Genomic DNA, 16,994 nt, shown 5'->3' with positions numbered 1-16,994 from the left:
GTTTTTTTAGAAGCGAGAGTTGCTTTTTTATAAATCTGTGAAGTAAGTAATAGTGTGGGTAAAACTCAGACATTGTGCAACTATAGTTGGTGGCCCTTGAGGGACTGAAGTTGGGGAAATGCTGTCCTAAGCCTTAGTTCCCTTGGGTTGTGCAAGCTCAGCACTTGATGTCATTGCGCCCTTCATAAACCCATGAGTTCCCCACCGTCTCTAGGCCACAATCTAGTAGCCCACTGTACCTCACCATCTCCCTTTTTCTGCTGTTAATGCCTTTATTTATTCAACCCACATTTATTGAGTACCTACTAGCTTCTCAGTCCAAGTCTCAACCTCAGTTTGCGACATCCCCTGGGGAAGCATTTTATGAGTGATTTTGGTTCCTGGAAAGAACTTTCCCAACAATTGGTTAAATAAAACTATAAAACGAATGTGTACATATGTCCCTGATAAAGTTTCTCTCTTACACTTGTGTATGTGCTTCTCTGGAGGGAGAGAAAGTAAGAGATGGGTTTGGCATGCTGGGAATTACACTCCCCCCTCTACTGACACCCAAAGAGGGTGAATGTCACCTGTCATGTGTGTCCTGGGGAAAACAAACTTTGAAAACAGGCATAGGTTATGGCGCATCACCAGAAGATTTTATTTTTTTTAGATTTTTAAAAAAAATTTATTTATTTGACAGAGAGACACAGTGAGAGAGGGAACACAAGCAGGGGGAGTGGGAGAGGGAGAAGCAAGCTCTCCCTGAGCAGGAAGCCCAATGTGGGGCTCAATCCCAGGACCCTGGGATCATGACCTGAGCCAAAGGCAGATACTTAACGACTGAGCCACCCAGGCACCCCGATTTTATTTTTTTTTTAAAGATTTTATTTATTTATTTGAGAGAGAGAGAGAGTTTACGAGCTGGGGGAGGGAGAGGGACAAGCAGATTCCCTGCCGAACAGGGAGCCCGATGCGGGGCTCCATCCCAGGACCCTGGGATCATGACCTGAGCCAAAGGCAGATGCTTAACCAACTGAGCCACCCAGGCGCCCCCATCAGAAGATTTTAAACCAAAGATTGTAAAATCGGATTTGGGTGTCCGAATGTTTTGGCAGTTGAGGGAATGGAGAGAAGACTCTGGGTAGAGGGTTAGGAGTTCTCTTTGGCCAGGTTGTGTAAACATTCTGGGCCTAAATGTCTCTTGGTTCAAGAAGGTAGATTATATTTTCTCTTGCAACATACAAGAATTCATAAAATAAAGTGACACCAAATCACAGGAATGTCGGTGGATGGATTCTCACTAAATGGAAAGCGTGTGTCTGAGAGTGGTCTGAGCTAGGACATAGACCCTGAGGCAGGTGTGGAGGACCTTGGGGGACACTCGAGGCTGAAGGCAGTCGCTCTCCCAGGCTGCTGATCTGGAGGAGCGAGGAGAGGACGTGTGACTGCTGGGGAAGATACAGTCTGGCCAGAGCAGTCAAAGAATCATGTTAAGGATGACCCCACAGTTAAGGCTGTAAGGACCCTCCCAGCAAACTGATGTAAAATCAAGCTGTGCTGGGTGGAGTGGCTGCAGGGATTTATTTAGTGATGATTAATAAGGTGAATTTCACCTTAGTTCGCAAGGGTGCAATTAAACATGCAAATGCTATAACAAAGTTAAAAGTTCTTACACATGTAACGATTCTATCTAAGGATCAAATATGATGATGGTAGACGTGAAAATACTTCATGGGCTACGGAGCCCTTCGTTACAACTCCTGCTTGCTGGTGCATCTCTGTAGGGTAGCCTGGGTACCCCCCCTCCAGACTCTCAGTCCAGTGCTCGCTCTTCTACTGCATGGCCTTGTTTCCCACCAGCCCCAGGCAAGGGGCTGACTGTCCTGCAGGGCAGTGCGAAAAGAACATCATAGACATATGTCTCTTTTCCAGTCACCTGTGCTTCCTTCCTGGGCCTTCCTTTCCTGGTCACCATGGCAACTGTTAGGCATCCAGGTATGAGTATCAGCCTGGCTCTGGGGTCTGAAACTCTCCCACTTGCCCCTAGCTCACTTCTGGGTCCAGATCATGATTTCTGGCTGCTCTGAACCAAGGAGTTTGAGAAAATAAGAGTCCATGGCAAAAAAGGGTCTGACGTCATGGTTCAGAACGCTGGCTTGTGTTGTTGGGGGGACCTGGTTCAAATCCTGGCTCTGTCACTTGCTAGTTGTGGGATCTTGGGAAAGCCCCTGTGTCAGTCTGGGTTCTCCAAGGGGCAGACATGGCTCTGGGAAGCAACGTGCAAGGACCTGATTAGGTGAAACACTTGGTCGAAGAAGTCCCAAGTCTGACTCTGAGCTAAGGGGAGAAGGTTGGGTGGCGCGCGTCTGGGCAGTGCAGCTTAAAAAAGGTTAAGGGGTCCCACGCCAGAGGAGTCCTGTGTTTTCTAGGACTGGGCCTGCCTTAGTTTCCCTGCTGCCCTCTATCCCTGATGGATTTCAGTTCCAGCAGGTGCACTGTCATGGTTCCTGTACCCCCAACCTCTCACAAGACTGGCTACCATTAAATGAGACAAAGCATGAGAAGCACCTCCTAGGAGATCCAGCATAGAGTGAGCACTCAACGCATTGTAGCTCTTATTATTACAAGTTTCCTTTTTCTTTTGTTACCAAGCGTCCCCTAGATCAGAGGCTGCTAATTCAGATTCCCTGTAAATGAGTAGGCCAGATCTAACACTGTAGGGAGTGGTGGGGCTGTGGTAAATTAAGGAGTACATGCCCCACTTAAAACATTTTGAAAAGTAACCTGATCCAGCCAAAGCAGACACATCTGTGGGCTGAATTTGGTCTCTGGCCAATTTAAATTTAAAACCTCTGCCTTATACGCACAACGTCGTCTGTAACAATTTCTGAGATTCTGCATTTGCAAAAGCTAGGAGGTCAATTTAATTAAAAGAAAACAAAAATAGTTGGGTTGTTTTTCTTTTTTTCTCCCCCTATTGCTGACTAATTTACAGTGTATTTGACCAAATGGAGAAATCCGACTGGTTGATTATGGTTTTCTTTTCTTTTTTCTCTCTTTTTTTTAAAGGTTTTATTTATTTATTTGACAGAGAGAGAGGGAACACAAGGAGGGGGAGTTGGAGAGGGAGAAGCAGGCCTCCCACGGAGCAGGGAACCCGATGTGGGGCTCAGTCCCAGGACCCTGGGATCATGACCCAAGCCGAAGGCAGATGCTTGATGACTGAGCCACCCAGGCGCCCCTGATTGTGGTTTTCTACAGAGCATCAGTGTTGGCTTGTCTGAGAGGTTTAGAACATGGATGTGGGATATGAATGGCATGATTTGGGGTCTTGGCTCTCCCAGTTTCTGGCTATGGGATCTTGGGCAATTTGTGCCATCTCTCTGGAGCTTAGTCTGTCTACCTGTAAAATGGGGATAATTATGATATTCCCCCATGGGGTTTCTATGAGGATTAGTACCTGGAAGCTTAGAACGGTGCCCGGACCAAGTAAGGCTGAAGAAGTGTTGATATTATTCTGAGGTTGGGTGAGGGAAAGAGAACGTGGCTTTTCTTCATCGTTTTATTTCACACAAGACTAAAACTTAATGGTCAGGATAACACCCAAATAGGAATGAGTTTCTCCTACCCTGGTGATGTGATCATATATAATAATGTCACTTACATAAGCTTCTCTACCTCCCTGGTAAAGCCACCCACACTCTGCTCCGGTGTATGCCATGAAAGAAATTTTCTCTCACAGGGAAAGAGACACCCAATTTCATACTAATTATCCCTGGAAAGCTGGGACCAATAGGGGGTGCTGGAAAAGGTGGATTTGTCGGTGAGCTGAGGGAGAAAGCCTTGAGAAGCAGTGAGTCAGGCCTGGAGACCTCAGAGGGGCCGGTGGGATCACAGAGTCGGAGGTGAACTGTGGCCTTCCCCAGATGAGGCGGGCTAGGCCTAGCCTCAGAGGAAAATCGTGCGTGAGCCAGCAGCCCTCGGCAGATAAACGCTGATCTGCCGGTTCCTTTCTTGGTGCTTTCAAATCTGAAACATGTTCTGCATGTGACTCAGGCTCATTGTGGCAAAATGTAGAAAATAGAGGGGAGCAAAATAGAAGTGTTAAAGTCAGAGCTTGTTCAGCCCTAAGTGTGGGAAATCAATCTCAAACTGGTGCAGGTGATTCAAGAGAACGTATTGGTCCCTAGGACAGGGATGTTCCAGGGACGAACCAGGCAGGGCTCTAACCAGGGCTCAAAGACCTCAGAAAGGATGCTGTCTTGCAGAAGAGGCCTAAAAGTAAACACGATTAACCCCAGACTAATTCCTAGCGTTTGAACCACCCTACTAGAAAGGAGAAGTCTCAGGGATGGATGCATGGGTATCACATGTGCCAATCCCTGGGGCTACAAATAAATGGTCAGATTGGACGGGTTCATGAGCCAATGGCCTGAGGAGGTGGAACCAAGGCAAGTCTCCCTTGAAATACAGGAATAGGTTTCCCACAGGAAGGAGGGTTTCTGTTCCAGAAGGAAGAGGAGAATTTATTTATTTGAGAAAGAGAGAGAGGGACAGTGCATGCATGAGTGGGGGGGAGGGGCAGAGGGAGAGAGAGAAGCAATCTCCCCACTGAGCAGGGAGCCCAACGTGGGGCTCAATCCCAGGATCCCGAGATCATGACTGGAGCCGAAGGCAGACACTTAACCGACTGAACTACCCAGGTGCCCCAGCAAGTACAAATTTCTAATACTCCCACCAGAAATAAGGGCTGCTAACTTCTTTATGTAGATCCTTCCAGAGTTCCCTACTTACTTTCTTATGTGTCTGTACTCAAAAGTATATATTAGACATCTAGAACATTGGAATATCCTATGCAAACTTTTATAAACTGAATTTGACTGCCTCCTTCAAAAATACCAGTTATGTATCTCGAAATCCAAAGGGTTTATTTCTTTTGTCAGAAAATTAAAGAATATAGACAAGCAAAAATGAAGTATAATTTATGACTGGTTGCAGCTGACAGTAGGACTTTCAAGAAGGCAAGTTAAAGGCAAGGTTGAAATACAGGAACTTGTTACGTCTCATGACAGCCTATAGTCCTTCTTTGTAGTGCTTTCCACGTTTATAATTATTTATTAATTACTTGTAGTGGCCTATGTAAAATCATTTCATTATGAAATATTTCAGGTACACACATACAAAACTATAGACTGATATAGTGAACAACCATTTACACGTCACTCAGCTTGAGAATCATAACCTAACAGGGGCGCCTGGGTGGCTCAGTGGGTTAAGCCTCTGACTCTTGATTTCGGCTCAGATCATGCTCTCAGGGTCGTGAGACCGAGCTCCATACAGGGCTCCACACTGACACGGAGCCTGCTTGGGATTCTCTCTCTCCCTCTCCATCTGCCCCACCCCCACCCCCTGCAAGCATGCTCTCTCTCAAAAAACAAAAAGAAATGTAACATAACAAATACAGTCTCAGCCTGCTGGACCCATCTCAGTCTTGTGTCCCTTCACCTCTCTCTCTCTTCCCAGTGATGAACTTTATCCTCCAGTTGTGTTTTTTATTCCATGCACGTTTAACAAAACATTTTTTTTTAAGTTTATATATTTATTTTTAGTAACCTCTATACCCAAGGTGGGGCTCAAACTCATGACTTGAGATCATGAGTCACATGTTCCACTGACTGAGCCAGCCAGGCACCCCTCCATGCAGATTTTTATGCTTTGATTGTGTATCTATATTCTGTAACCAACATATAGTATTCTGTTGCATAATTTAAAACTTTAATTTTTTTATTTACTTTTTATTTTATTTTTTATTTTTATTTTTTATTATGTTAGTCACCATATAGTACTTCATTAGTTTTTAATATAGTGTTCCACAATTGATTGTTTACATATAACACCCAGTGCTCCATGCAATATGTGCCCTCCTTAATACCCATCACCAGACTAACCCATCCCTCCACCCCTCAGTTTGTTTCCCGGCGTCCATAGTCTCTCCTGGTTCAGTCTCCCCCTCTGATTTCCCCCCCCTTTCATTTTTCCCTTTCTTCTCCTAATGTCCTCCATGTTATTCCTTATGTCCCACATGTAAGTGAAACCGTATGATAATTGTCTTTCTCTGCTTGACTTATTTCACTTAGCATAATCTCCTCCAGTTCCATCCATGTCGATGCAAATCATGGGTATTCATCCTTTCTGATGGCTGAGTAATATTCCATTGTATATATGGATCACATCTTCTTTATCCATTCATCTGTTCTCTTATACCATACAGAAAGATAAGCTCCAAATAGATGAAAGACCTCAGTGTGAGACAGGAATCCATCAAAATCCTAGAGAAGAACATAGGCATTAACCTCTTCGACACTGGCCACAGCAACTTCTTTCAAGACACGTCTCCAAAGGCAAGGGAAACAAAAGTGAAAATGAACTTTTGGGACTTCATCAAGATAAAAAGTTTCTGCACAGCAAAGCAAACAGTCAACAAAACAAAGAGGCAACCCACGGAATGGGAGAAGATATTTGCAAATGACACTACAGATAAAGGGCTGGTATCCAAGATCTATAAAGAACTTCTCAAACTCAACACCCAAAAAAACAAATAATCAAGTCAAAAAATGGGCAGAAGACATGAACAGACACTTCTCCAAAGAAGACATACAAATGGCTAACAGACACATGAAAAAATGCTCAACATCATTAGCCATCACGTAAAACTTTAAATAGAATCCCGCTTTACAAATCATTTCATGACAGCCTTTTTTTCACCATTATGATTTTTTTCAATTTATCAAAATTGTGTTTCACTTATTCCACTATTCATTTATTTTGCTACTACTATTAGTGTTAATTTGTTATGATTGCATTCACTGTACAACTATATCACAATTTATTTATCCATTCTCCTGTAAGTGGGCATTCAGGTTGTTTCTGTTTGTCTCCTTCTTCTTTCTCTTCTTAAATTTTAAGTAGGCTCCACATCTGATGTGGGGTTGAACTCACGACCCTTTGATCAAGAGTCGCTTGCTGTACTGACTGAGCCAGCCAGGCGCCCCTCTGTCCTGAGCATTTCTCCTTGTGAAAACTGATGGAGCTTCTCCAGGTGCACGGTATATACCCAGGAATGGAACTGAGGGGCTGTAAAATCTACACATCTCCAACTTGACTAGATCTCACTAAACTGCTCTGCTGAGCAGTTGTACCAATCTTCGCTCTTACCAGCCTTCCGTGAGACTTCCTGTTTCTCTAGCACTTGCTTTTGTTAGATTCTCACTCTTTGCCAGTGTGATGTGTATGAATTGCAGGTTCAGTCCTGGAGAGCTGGAATCATATTGTCTTGTTTGCCATGGTTTTCCTGGCACTCAGCACAGCTCCCGGCACGTGGTAGGTGCTCAGTATTTGGGATTGACTGAGCAACAGAGTTTTCTGGTTCCCCCCATTTGCTGGAGAGGATGCCTGTTCTCCAGGGAGCCTGCTTCCTCCTACCCCTCTCACTTGAAGATCAGAGACCTCTCATGCACGAAACGGAGAGGACAGTCTGGCTACCCTGTTTGCCTTTCATTTGAGCACTGATTCTCAAAACCCTATGCAGGTGCATCAGAATCACCTGGAGGGCTTGTGGAAACACAGATGGTGGGGTACCACCCCCCAAAAACTTCCTATGCGGGAGGTTCAGGGTGGTCCAAGAATTCACATTTCTAACGAGTGCCTAGGTGGTGTTGATGCTACTGGTTTGGGAAGCACACCTTGAGAACCATTATATTGGAGAGACATCCAATCCAGACATTTTGGATATGTTGTGTGTGGAATGTCCTTAAAGAGACCAAACGCAAAACTTCAAATGTCATTCCAAAAGTGGATAGCAGAGGAATAAAACTCACATCTAGCTCCAGTTGGCTGGGATAGGGAAAGAAGGAGCCTGAATTCTGGGTCCATAGGATGTTCAAGACAGATGGCAGCCCTTACAAAGACTGATGTAATTCAGTAAGAATGTAGAGGGCAACCCCTGGCACGTTTTCCTATCTTCCACAAGATTTCAAGCCAGGATTTTTTTTTTCTACCGATACTCCTGAGATCATCCTGATCTTCTCTTCTTTCCCCTCCTCCTCCTCGGTCTTCTTCAGCTTCGTCAAACATTCATTTTTTTAAAAAAGATTTTATTTATTTATTTGACAGAGAGAGACACAGCGAGAGAGGGAACACAAGCAGGGGGAGTGGGAGAGGGAGAAGCAGGCTTCCCGCAGACCAGGGAGCCCAATGTGGGGCTCGATCCCAGGACCCTGGGATCATGACCCGAGCCGAAGGCAGACACTTAACGACTGAGCCGTCCAGGAGCCCAACGTCAAACATTCATTTAATTCAAGTGTAGACTTGATCGTCATGATACCACAATAAAGATAGCTGCCCTTTATGGAGGGCTTGGTTATAAGTGCTTTATAATCTCATCTCATCAGCACCATTGCATCTAATCCTTAGGTCTCTCCAACTCCAATGTCGTGTTCTTTATTATTCCTGTACACTGTATTTCTGTGAGCGTTGGTCCCTTCATTCATTCCTTCATTCCTTCATTCGTACCTTCACCAAATATTTACTGAGCACCTGCTATTCGAGAGGCACTCTGCTGCCGATATGGGCAAACAAGACAGACAAAATCCTTATTAGAGTGCTTACAATCTCTTATTATTCCAGTCTGTAAAAAGAGGTGATACTGTTCCTCCCTCAGAGTTTCTGTAGGGATTAGGGAAATGTGTGTCTGGCACATAGTAAGTGCTCAATTAATGTTGGCTCCTGACCTTCTTTACCCCCAAGAGCTGGTAATTTTCTATTCACATATGTGGGGGAGAACGGTTGGAACCAATTCTAAGAGACTGACTATGTTCTTCTAAAAGGACGCATTTCACATTTCACTGTTGTTTCCTTTTTTTTTTTTTAAAGATTTTATTTATTTAGAGAGAGGGTGAGTGGGAGGAGGGGCAGAGGGAGTGGGAGGAAGAGAATCTCAAGCAGACTCTGTGCTGAGCTGGGAACCCAATCCCCCTGAGATCATAACCTGAGCCAAAATCAACAGTCAGACAACCGACGGAGCCGCCTGCACTGTTTTTAAAATTCATGCAGCCTACACCCTATTAACCGAACAAATGCTTATTTTCCTGGTCTCTGTGGGCAAGACTCAGGCTTTTGCTCCTGTCTGCCTCCTTGTTCCCCTCATCTTCCTCCCATTCCAGCCAGGATCTCAGACTATACATGAGTTTCGACAGACCAATGCTTTGGGAAAGCTTTGTGCAATTTTGAGAGATGAAAAATGGAGGAATATGGGCTCCAGGCAACTGGTGTGATGGAGAATAGAGGAAAAAGATAAGAGAAATGTGAAGTTTGGGAGGATGTTTGCACGGGCAACGAGAGAAAAATAAGTAACAAATGTCTACTTAGAGCTATTTTCCTTCAAGCCTCTGGAGCCTTTGAAGAACTGGGATAGGAGAAATCTACATTTTAGGAATCCAGGCTGCTGTTTATGTAATTTCCACCTTCAGGGGCTTCAGCTCCGTCTTCGCTGAGTGCTAGTCATTTCTTTGTCAGGCTCAGTTTTAGTGATTCTCATCCCCTCCCCCCACCCAGGACGAGGGTTTAACTGTACAACATAATCGATGCACTGAAGCCCAAACTGGAGGTCTTTCTCTCACGACAGATGAGATAGTTCAGAAGGGAAATGTCACATGAACATTGTACATTTCTTTCCACAGGCCTGGCAGAAAGCTACACCTGGATTCTTGCAGCTGAACCCATGTAACTGGCATCTGGACTTTTCTACCCAGTTACCCCCATGTGGTGAGTGAAACACTCGGGGGTCATTCCTCCTCAACCTTGTGACCTTGGGCAAGGGCCCTGATCTATCAGATCCTCAGTTTTTTTTCATCTGTGGAAAGATAACCACGACAAAATACATACCTTGAGGTGGTTTCAGTGGGGATGGTTAAATGAGATACAGTTTAGAAATTCTCATCATAGTATCTGGAGCATGTTTACATTCTATAAATAAGAGCAAAAACTTCTTACTGTCCAAACTTGTCTCGTGGAAAGGTCTGAAGCTTATACAGCAGTGTGGGGAAAGTGGAATTCTATGGACCCGGCTCCATCTGTTTGTCCTGCCACCTCCGGGACTTTGGGAAAGTCATTTCCCTCTCCGAGACTCTGTTTTGTCCCAGTTTGGCTGGGTGGAGAAACTAGGGGGAAGGTTGGGGGCTTTTAAGGCCCAAGGAAACAGTAAAGAATAACCTATGTGTAATGTGCTATATGTATAATATATTATGTAATATGTACTATTTTATATGCACTGTATAATATGTAAATATATAAGAAACTCTCAACTACACGATATTATGTGTAGCACGTTATATAGAAGATACACACTGTTTAGTAGATATAATATATACTACATGGTATATAGCATCTAGTAAATTATATGTATATACATTGCATAATGTATATAATGTACACTATGGATATAAGCACCAACATGTATGATACATGCTCTATCATGTATACCACATAACATGAATAACCCATACATACCATATATTGTTTATATTCTGTGATATATATTACATGTAATGTAGTATATAATATATGTGATATATATACACCATCTAACATACTATAATAAGATACTATATGGTATATTCAGCATAATGTATTATTAGTATAATATATAATATACTATATATTATATAGGTTTATATAATACAGATGCCACACTATTACAATATTATATACTATATAATATATATACTTTATATAATACGGTGTACTATGTAATATATACTGTATTTAAGCAACGTTAATCTATATAGTATACCATATTCATGATATATGCTATTTACTATGCAATACACCATGTATAATATGGCAAAAGTGAAAGTTTCTTGTGAACTGAAAAGCCTTAATTAGTAGGAGATGCTATTAGTCCCACAGAGATGTAAATGACTGCTATAGTTTATTTTATTTTTATTTATTTATATTTTTTCAATGACCGACATGGTTTGAAGTGTGACTGAGACTCGCTCATAATAGTTTACATTTTACCCCTTGCTCCCCACTCCCTCTACCCCAGATATTTCTCTTGTGTCTTTACTGCTCAAGGAATGGCACCAGCCTCCTCCCGGGTACTTGTCAAAGAGCCGGGGGTCACATTGCCCCTCTTCTTTTCCTCCCACTCCCACACCCTGCTGTCTAGTCCTTTGGATGCCCTGTTGGTTCTTTCTGTTCTACCTCCAAAGCTGGGCCCAGATCTGCCCCACTGTTGCCCAGGCCCAGCCACATCATCACCTGCCGAGACAACTACAGGAGCCCCTTAGCTGTTTTCCCTCCTCCCTCCCTTGCCTCTTTATGAGCCACCCTTCACGCAGTAGCCTCCATCTCTTAAGGGAGTAAATCTGATCACGTTACTTCTCAGTTGAAATGTGATGGGCTTTTCCATCACGTTTAGGATAAAACCCGAACCCCTTGCTTTGGCCTGGGAGGCCCTTTTGGCCCTGGCTCCTGACATCTGATTTTGTCTGGTATTACTGCCCTGACCCACTTGGCTCAGTCCACTCCCACACATTGGTGACGGTTCAACTCTCGGGTATGTTGTACTTGATGCACCACAGGGCTTTTGCCCCTGCTGTTCCCATGACCTGGGATGCCCTTCTCCCAGATATCCACATGGCCCACTCCCTCACTTCACTCAGGACTCTACTCAAATGTCACTTTATCAGGGAGGACTTTCCTGACCACCCTGTAGTGTATCATGTCTGTCCCCTCACTGTGTACTGTCTGTCTATATATATAGAGAGAGAGAGAGAGAGAGAGCGCAGCTACATCCACATAGCAGATACACATCAGAAACTGTCAACTATACTGTATTATATGTAGCACATTATGTAGAATATGCACACTATTTAGTATATGCAATATGTACTACATAATGTATAACATCTAGTATATATGGTATGTATACTTTCTAGCATGTGTGTGTATATCTAGTGTGTATATCCAGTACATTCTGCATCCTCCACATGAGAGAAGAGCTCCATAACACTGCTGTGTGAGTTTTAAGTCTTTCCATAAAAAAAGGGTTTAGATAGTGAGAAATCCCATAGCTGCGGTTTATGGAGGATTACCATGTGCCAGGCACGTGCCGAGGTTTCTTTCTTTTTAATTCTATCTCATGTAACGCTCACCATCATAGCAATGACTTGAAGTGTGTGTTACTTCAGGAGGGGAAGTCAGCTCAGAACCAATGTTGTTGCTGTCAGCAATAATAGGAGTAAGGGTCCTTAAATGAGTGAGTGGATGTACAACAAGTGGCCTGTTCTGAAAGCTATTTCACATTGTATGTGAACACAAAGCACTTGGTTTCAGGAGTGGCTTGAGTGGTGGACAGTAAGACAGTCTGGTCTTACTGTCTCATTCCCGCAAGAGTCCTTATCCCGGGTCAACGTGGCGGCCCCAGGATTTATTAGGGAAGGCAACCTTTCCTCACCCCCACTGCCCACAGATCCACAGCCCGAGGCATCTGAGAAATGGCTCCCCTAGTCCTCGGGGACAAGCATCCCTGGCATCCGGGGGCTGTACCTTTCACTGCGTCGGTGATAAACCTTGAGCCGAATCCAAGTTACTGGCCTTGTGTTCTGTCATCTGGGAGACCTCCTGACTTCGTGTGGTGCACTCACAGCCATGTGCCCTTTTATTTATGACTTTTATGGAGTCTTCTGTGCGGTCATAAATTGACCAACCCTCTAGCCGATTCGGACCCTCATCAGAAGCTGTCATCAAAGTGAATCACATTCTCAGTGGCTGTTCCTTCCCCAAAGGTTCATTGCAGAGGCTGGGATGTTTCCTGCAACTTGCTTAGAGTATCTGTCAGCTCCTGGCAGCCCAGACCCGCTAAGCCCAGATGATTTTTTTTTCCATTGGGAAAAAAAAAGTGAAGTAAAAAGAGAAGAGGAGATGCGTGTATTTGGTAAGGGGGGACTTCGGTGGCAGTATAGCATTCTGGAACAGGTTCAATTTCTGGAGCTGTGAAGTAGGTGAAGTTGACATACTTTCATTTCTGGCCCAGAAATATTCTGAATAATTCTCATACCAGGGATTTGGGACAAGGCAGAGATCGAACTTTTCCCAGGGGTATCTGAGAACCAGCAACTTAAGTAGAAATGGAGATTGGACCTTGGACTTGGTATGGACTTGAGTGGCAGTGATTTCCCTAAAAGCAGAAGGTACTAGAGAGTTCATAACAGCTGCACAGACATCTGTCAGGCCCTGTGTTGAGAGCACAACACGCAGTATCTCCCTCATCTCTCAACACTCCTCTGTTGAGTCCCCATTGTACAGAAAGGGAGGCTCACAGAGCTTATATGGCTCTACAGCTTCTTCCAGGTCACGTGGATACTAAGTGGTAGGGCCAGCACTTAAACCCAGATCATATGGTGATTTTATCAAAATTCATCCATTTTAATGTACAGTCCACTGATTTTTAGTAAACTTTAAAATATGTGCAACCGTCACTTCGATCCAGTTTTAGAAATTTCCATTTGCCCTCTAAAAGATCCCTCGTGTTCATTTGAATTCAATCTGCATTCCCATCTGTAGCTCCAGGCAACCCACTAATCTATACGTCTCTGTGAATTTGCTTTTCTCTGGACATTTTATATAAATGGAATCCTATAATATGTGGTCTTTTCATCTGGCTTCTTTAATTTATCCAGAGGTACATCTGTGCTGTTGCAAGTGACAGTAGTTCATTCATTTTCAGACTGTTCTACTGTATGGTTGTACCACATTTCATGTATCCATTGACCAGTTGATAGACACTTGGATTATTCCCATTTCCTAGCTGTTATGAATAATTCTGCTATGACCATTCATGTGCACAGCTTTGTGTAGATGTACGCCTTCATTCTTTTAGGTAGATTCCTGGGAGTAGAATTGCTGGATTTAATGGCAAGTTTGTGTTTAACTTTACAGAAAACTACCAAAGTGTTTTTAAAGTCACTGTTCCATTTTACATTGAACTCAGGTCCTGTGACACTAAAGTTCATATTCTTTTTTTTTTTTTTTAAGATTTTATTTATTTATTTGACAGAGAGAGACACAGCGAGAGAGGGAACACAAGCAGGGGGAGTGGGAGAGGGAGAAGCAGGGTCCCCGCTGAGCAGGGAGCCCGATGCGGGACTCGATCCCAGGACTCTGGGATCATGACCTGAGCCAAAGGCAGACGCTTAACGACTGAGCCACCGAGGTGCCCTAAATTTCATATTCTTAATCACTGTGTTATATATATGTCTCACGTTGCTCCATGCCCTAATTATCGATTAATGTTGAGTCATCCTTATATACATGTCTCGCATTACTCCATGCTGTTAATAATTTATTAATTTCAACAATCATTGCATGATGTCTGTTCTGTGCTGGTCCTGATCCTGGAAGGTAGGAATAGAGAGGTCAAAGATAAGATTTTTTTCTGCCTTCTGCGGTAGATTGGATTATTAATCACAATTCCTCTGCCATATGACCTTGCAGTGCACTAGATGAGCAGAATGGATTTCCCCTCCAAGGACTCAGGCTGTTGGAAAAGGCAGTCTCCTGCATGCGGTCATTTGACCCCAGCTTGGCCTTATAAGAATGGGTCTGAGCCTGGAATATTTCTTTCCTGGGAGATTCAGTACTCTGTCTGTGCTGGGCTTATGGCCTTGTGAGGGAATATCTTTCTCTGTTCCCAGCTTAATGTGTACTCCTTTGTTCTCCTTAAAGCACATGAGCCAATGACTCTCATGCACACCCCCAGCTTTCTGTATGTCAGAACCCAGTGGGAAGGGTCGGGTTCCTTCAGCAGCATGAAATGGCTGTGGGATGGATCCACTGGCCATGGGGTACTGATGCATCGCACAGGGCTGGCTCTTGTGTACTCTCTCTCTCTTCTTGCTGTATGTAAGTGCTGGACCATACTGAGCCTTGTGTCCATGCGGTCTGTTTTCAGCAAATCATGCGCTGGTCTCTCCCTTGGGTGCACTTATCTGCCTTTGAACTTTGGCTGCGCTCATGTTATCTTCTATCCTGTAGCACAGTCTGACTACCCAGTGAAATGGTGAAATACTGGGCTTGGCTATGTGACTTGTGGGTGGCCAAGGGAGCATTAGTGGGTATGATGCAAACAGGCACCTCAAATGTGCTTGTGTGTTTTTGCTCACCTTCTTGAACTCTTACAGCCCACCATAGAAAAGCATACCCTACTTAGCTGCCGCTCCTTCGGCCTGAGGCTGGGAACAAACATGTGGAGCAGCCCTGATCTAACTCACACTTTAAAGCTAAGTGCAGATCACCTGTCTCTCCTTTTACTTGAGAAAGAAAAAAAGTGAGTGGGTCATGTTGATTCCAGTGCTGGCCATGGGTGGCGCTGTCAACTTGGGACAGCTTGGTTGCTGTGCTGGTTGTAAATACCTGCCCTTCCATAATCTGTACATAATCTGTACTTCTGGGGCCAGGAGTTTGCACACTGTATTTTCTGTGCTCCTCTGACAGCTGGCTTCCTGTTGGGGGAGCACTGGCTGGAAATCAGAAGGTGGGAAAAGGAGGGGAATTTCTGTAGCTGTAATGGCAGCAGACGTGGGGTGATTCCAGACTCCATCATCCCAGGCAGAGGTAGCACCCTTTGTGCAGTACTAGCCCCAGAGGAGGGGGCCCCTCTTTGGAAACTCAAGAGACTGTAGCAGTATCTCCAACAGTACTACTGGGTGCAGGCTCATGGATCCAACCCAGAAGCATTTGCAGCTTCTGATCTCTGGTTATCACCCTTCTGCTTTCCACTTTTCAGACCCCCCCTTTTTATTTTATTTTAATTTTAGGTAGTTAACATACAGTGCAGTATTGGTTTCTGGAGTAGAACTCAGTAATTCATCACTTACATACAACACTCAGTGCTTATCACAACAAGTGCCCTGCTTAATGCCCATCCCCCATCCAGCCCATCCCCCACCAACCTCCCTCCATCGACCCTCAGTTTGTTCTCTATCATGAAGAGTCTCTTATGGCTTGTTTCCCTCTCTCCTTTTTTTCTTCCCCCTCTTCCCATATGTTCATCTGTTTTCTTTCTTAAATTCCACTTATTTCACTTAGCATGATACACTCTAGCTCCATGCACATTGTTGCAAATGGTAAGATTTCATTTTGTTGATGACTGAGTAATATTCCATTGTATATACATACCACATCTTCTTTATCCATTCATCAGCTGGTGGACATTTGGGCTCTCCCTATAGTTTGGCTATTGTTGATAATGCTGCTATAAACATCAGGGTACATGCACCCCTTCGAATCTGTATTTTTGTACTCTTTGGGTACCTAGTAGCACAATTCCTGGATTGTAGGGTAGTTCTGTTTTTTACTTTTTGAGAAACCTCCACATTTTTGTCCAGAGGCTGTACCAGTTTGCACTCCCACCAACAGTGCATGAGGGTTCTTTTTTCTCCACATCCTCACTAGCATCTGTTGTTTCCTGGTTTGTTAGTTTTAGCCATTCTGACAGGTGTGAGGTGATAGCTCATCACGGTTTTGATTTGTATTTCCCTGATGATGAGTGATGTTGAGCATCTTTTCATGTGTCTGTTAGCCATCTGGATCAGAGCCCCCTTAAAAATTGTTCTTTCATCCTCCCCCAAATCCTTATAATTGATTCCTTTGGAATACCTAGAGTGGTTTCTGCTTTGCTGATATTATTTTTTTTAAAAAGATTTTATTAATTTGTTTGTCAGGGAGAGAGAGAGAGACAGAGAGAGCACAAGCAGGGGGAGCGGCAGGCAGAGGGCGAGGGAGAGGCAGACTCCCCGCTAAGCAGGGAACCTGATGATGGACTCGATCCTAGGACCCCGGGATCATGACCTGAGCCGAAGGCAGACGCTTAACCAACTGAGCCACCCAGGCATCCCGGCTTTGCTGATATTATTGCTTTCTGAAGCACGAGCATAGAAAACCACTGATCT

At 44.1% G+C, this 16,994-nt stretch overlaps 1 long non-coding RNA gene across 3 annotated transcripts in view; it reads left to right on the top strand.

Annotated features, from left to right (window-relative positions):
• LOC123844496 (uncharacterized) overlaps positions 1-16,994 on the top strand; it is a 392,425-nt gene that overhangs the window by 21,529 nt on the left and 353,902 nt on the right. For all 3 annotated transcript variants that reach the window (XR_006790792.2, XR_010411862.1, XR_010411861.1), the window contains one exon: positions 9,720-9,804. This is a non-coding gene — a long non-coding RNA (uncharacterized LOC123844496). The remainder of the gene's footprint in view (positions 1-9,719; positions 9,805-16,994) is intronic.

This window comes from Mirounga angustirostris, unplaced genomic scaffold, assembly GCF_029215605.1.
Source record: "Mirounga angustirostris isolate CCGP_5_RB_7025 unplaced genomic scaffold, mMirAng1.0.hap1 SCAF_5, whole genome shotgun sequence".
In the NCBI taxonomy this organism is placed as follows: domain Eukaryota; kingdom Metazoa; phylum Chordata; class Mammalia; order Carnivora; family Phocidae; genus Mirounga; species Mirounga angustirostris.
The sequence above is the reverse complement of the archived record's forward strand: the minus strand, read 5'-3'. Positions and strand labels throughout refer to the sequence as shown.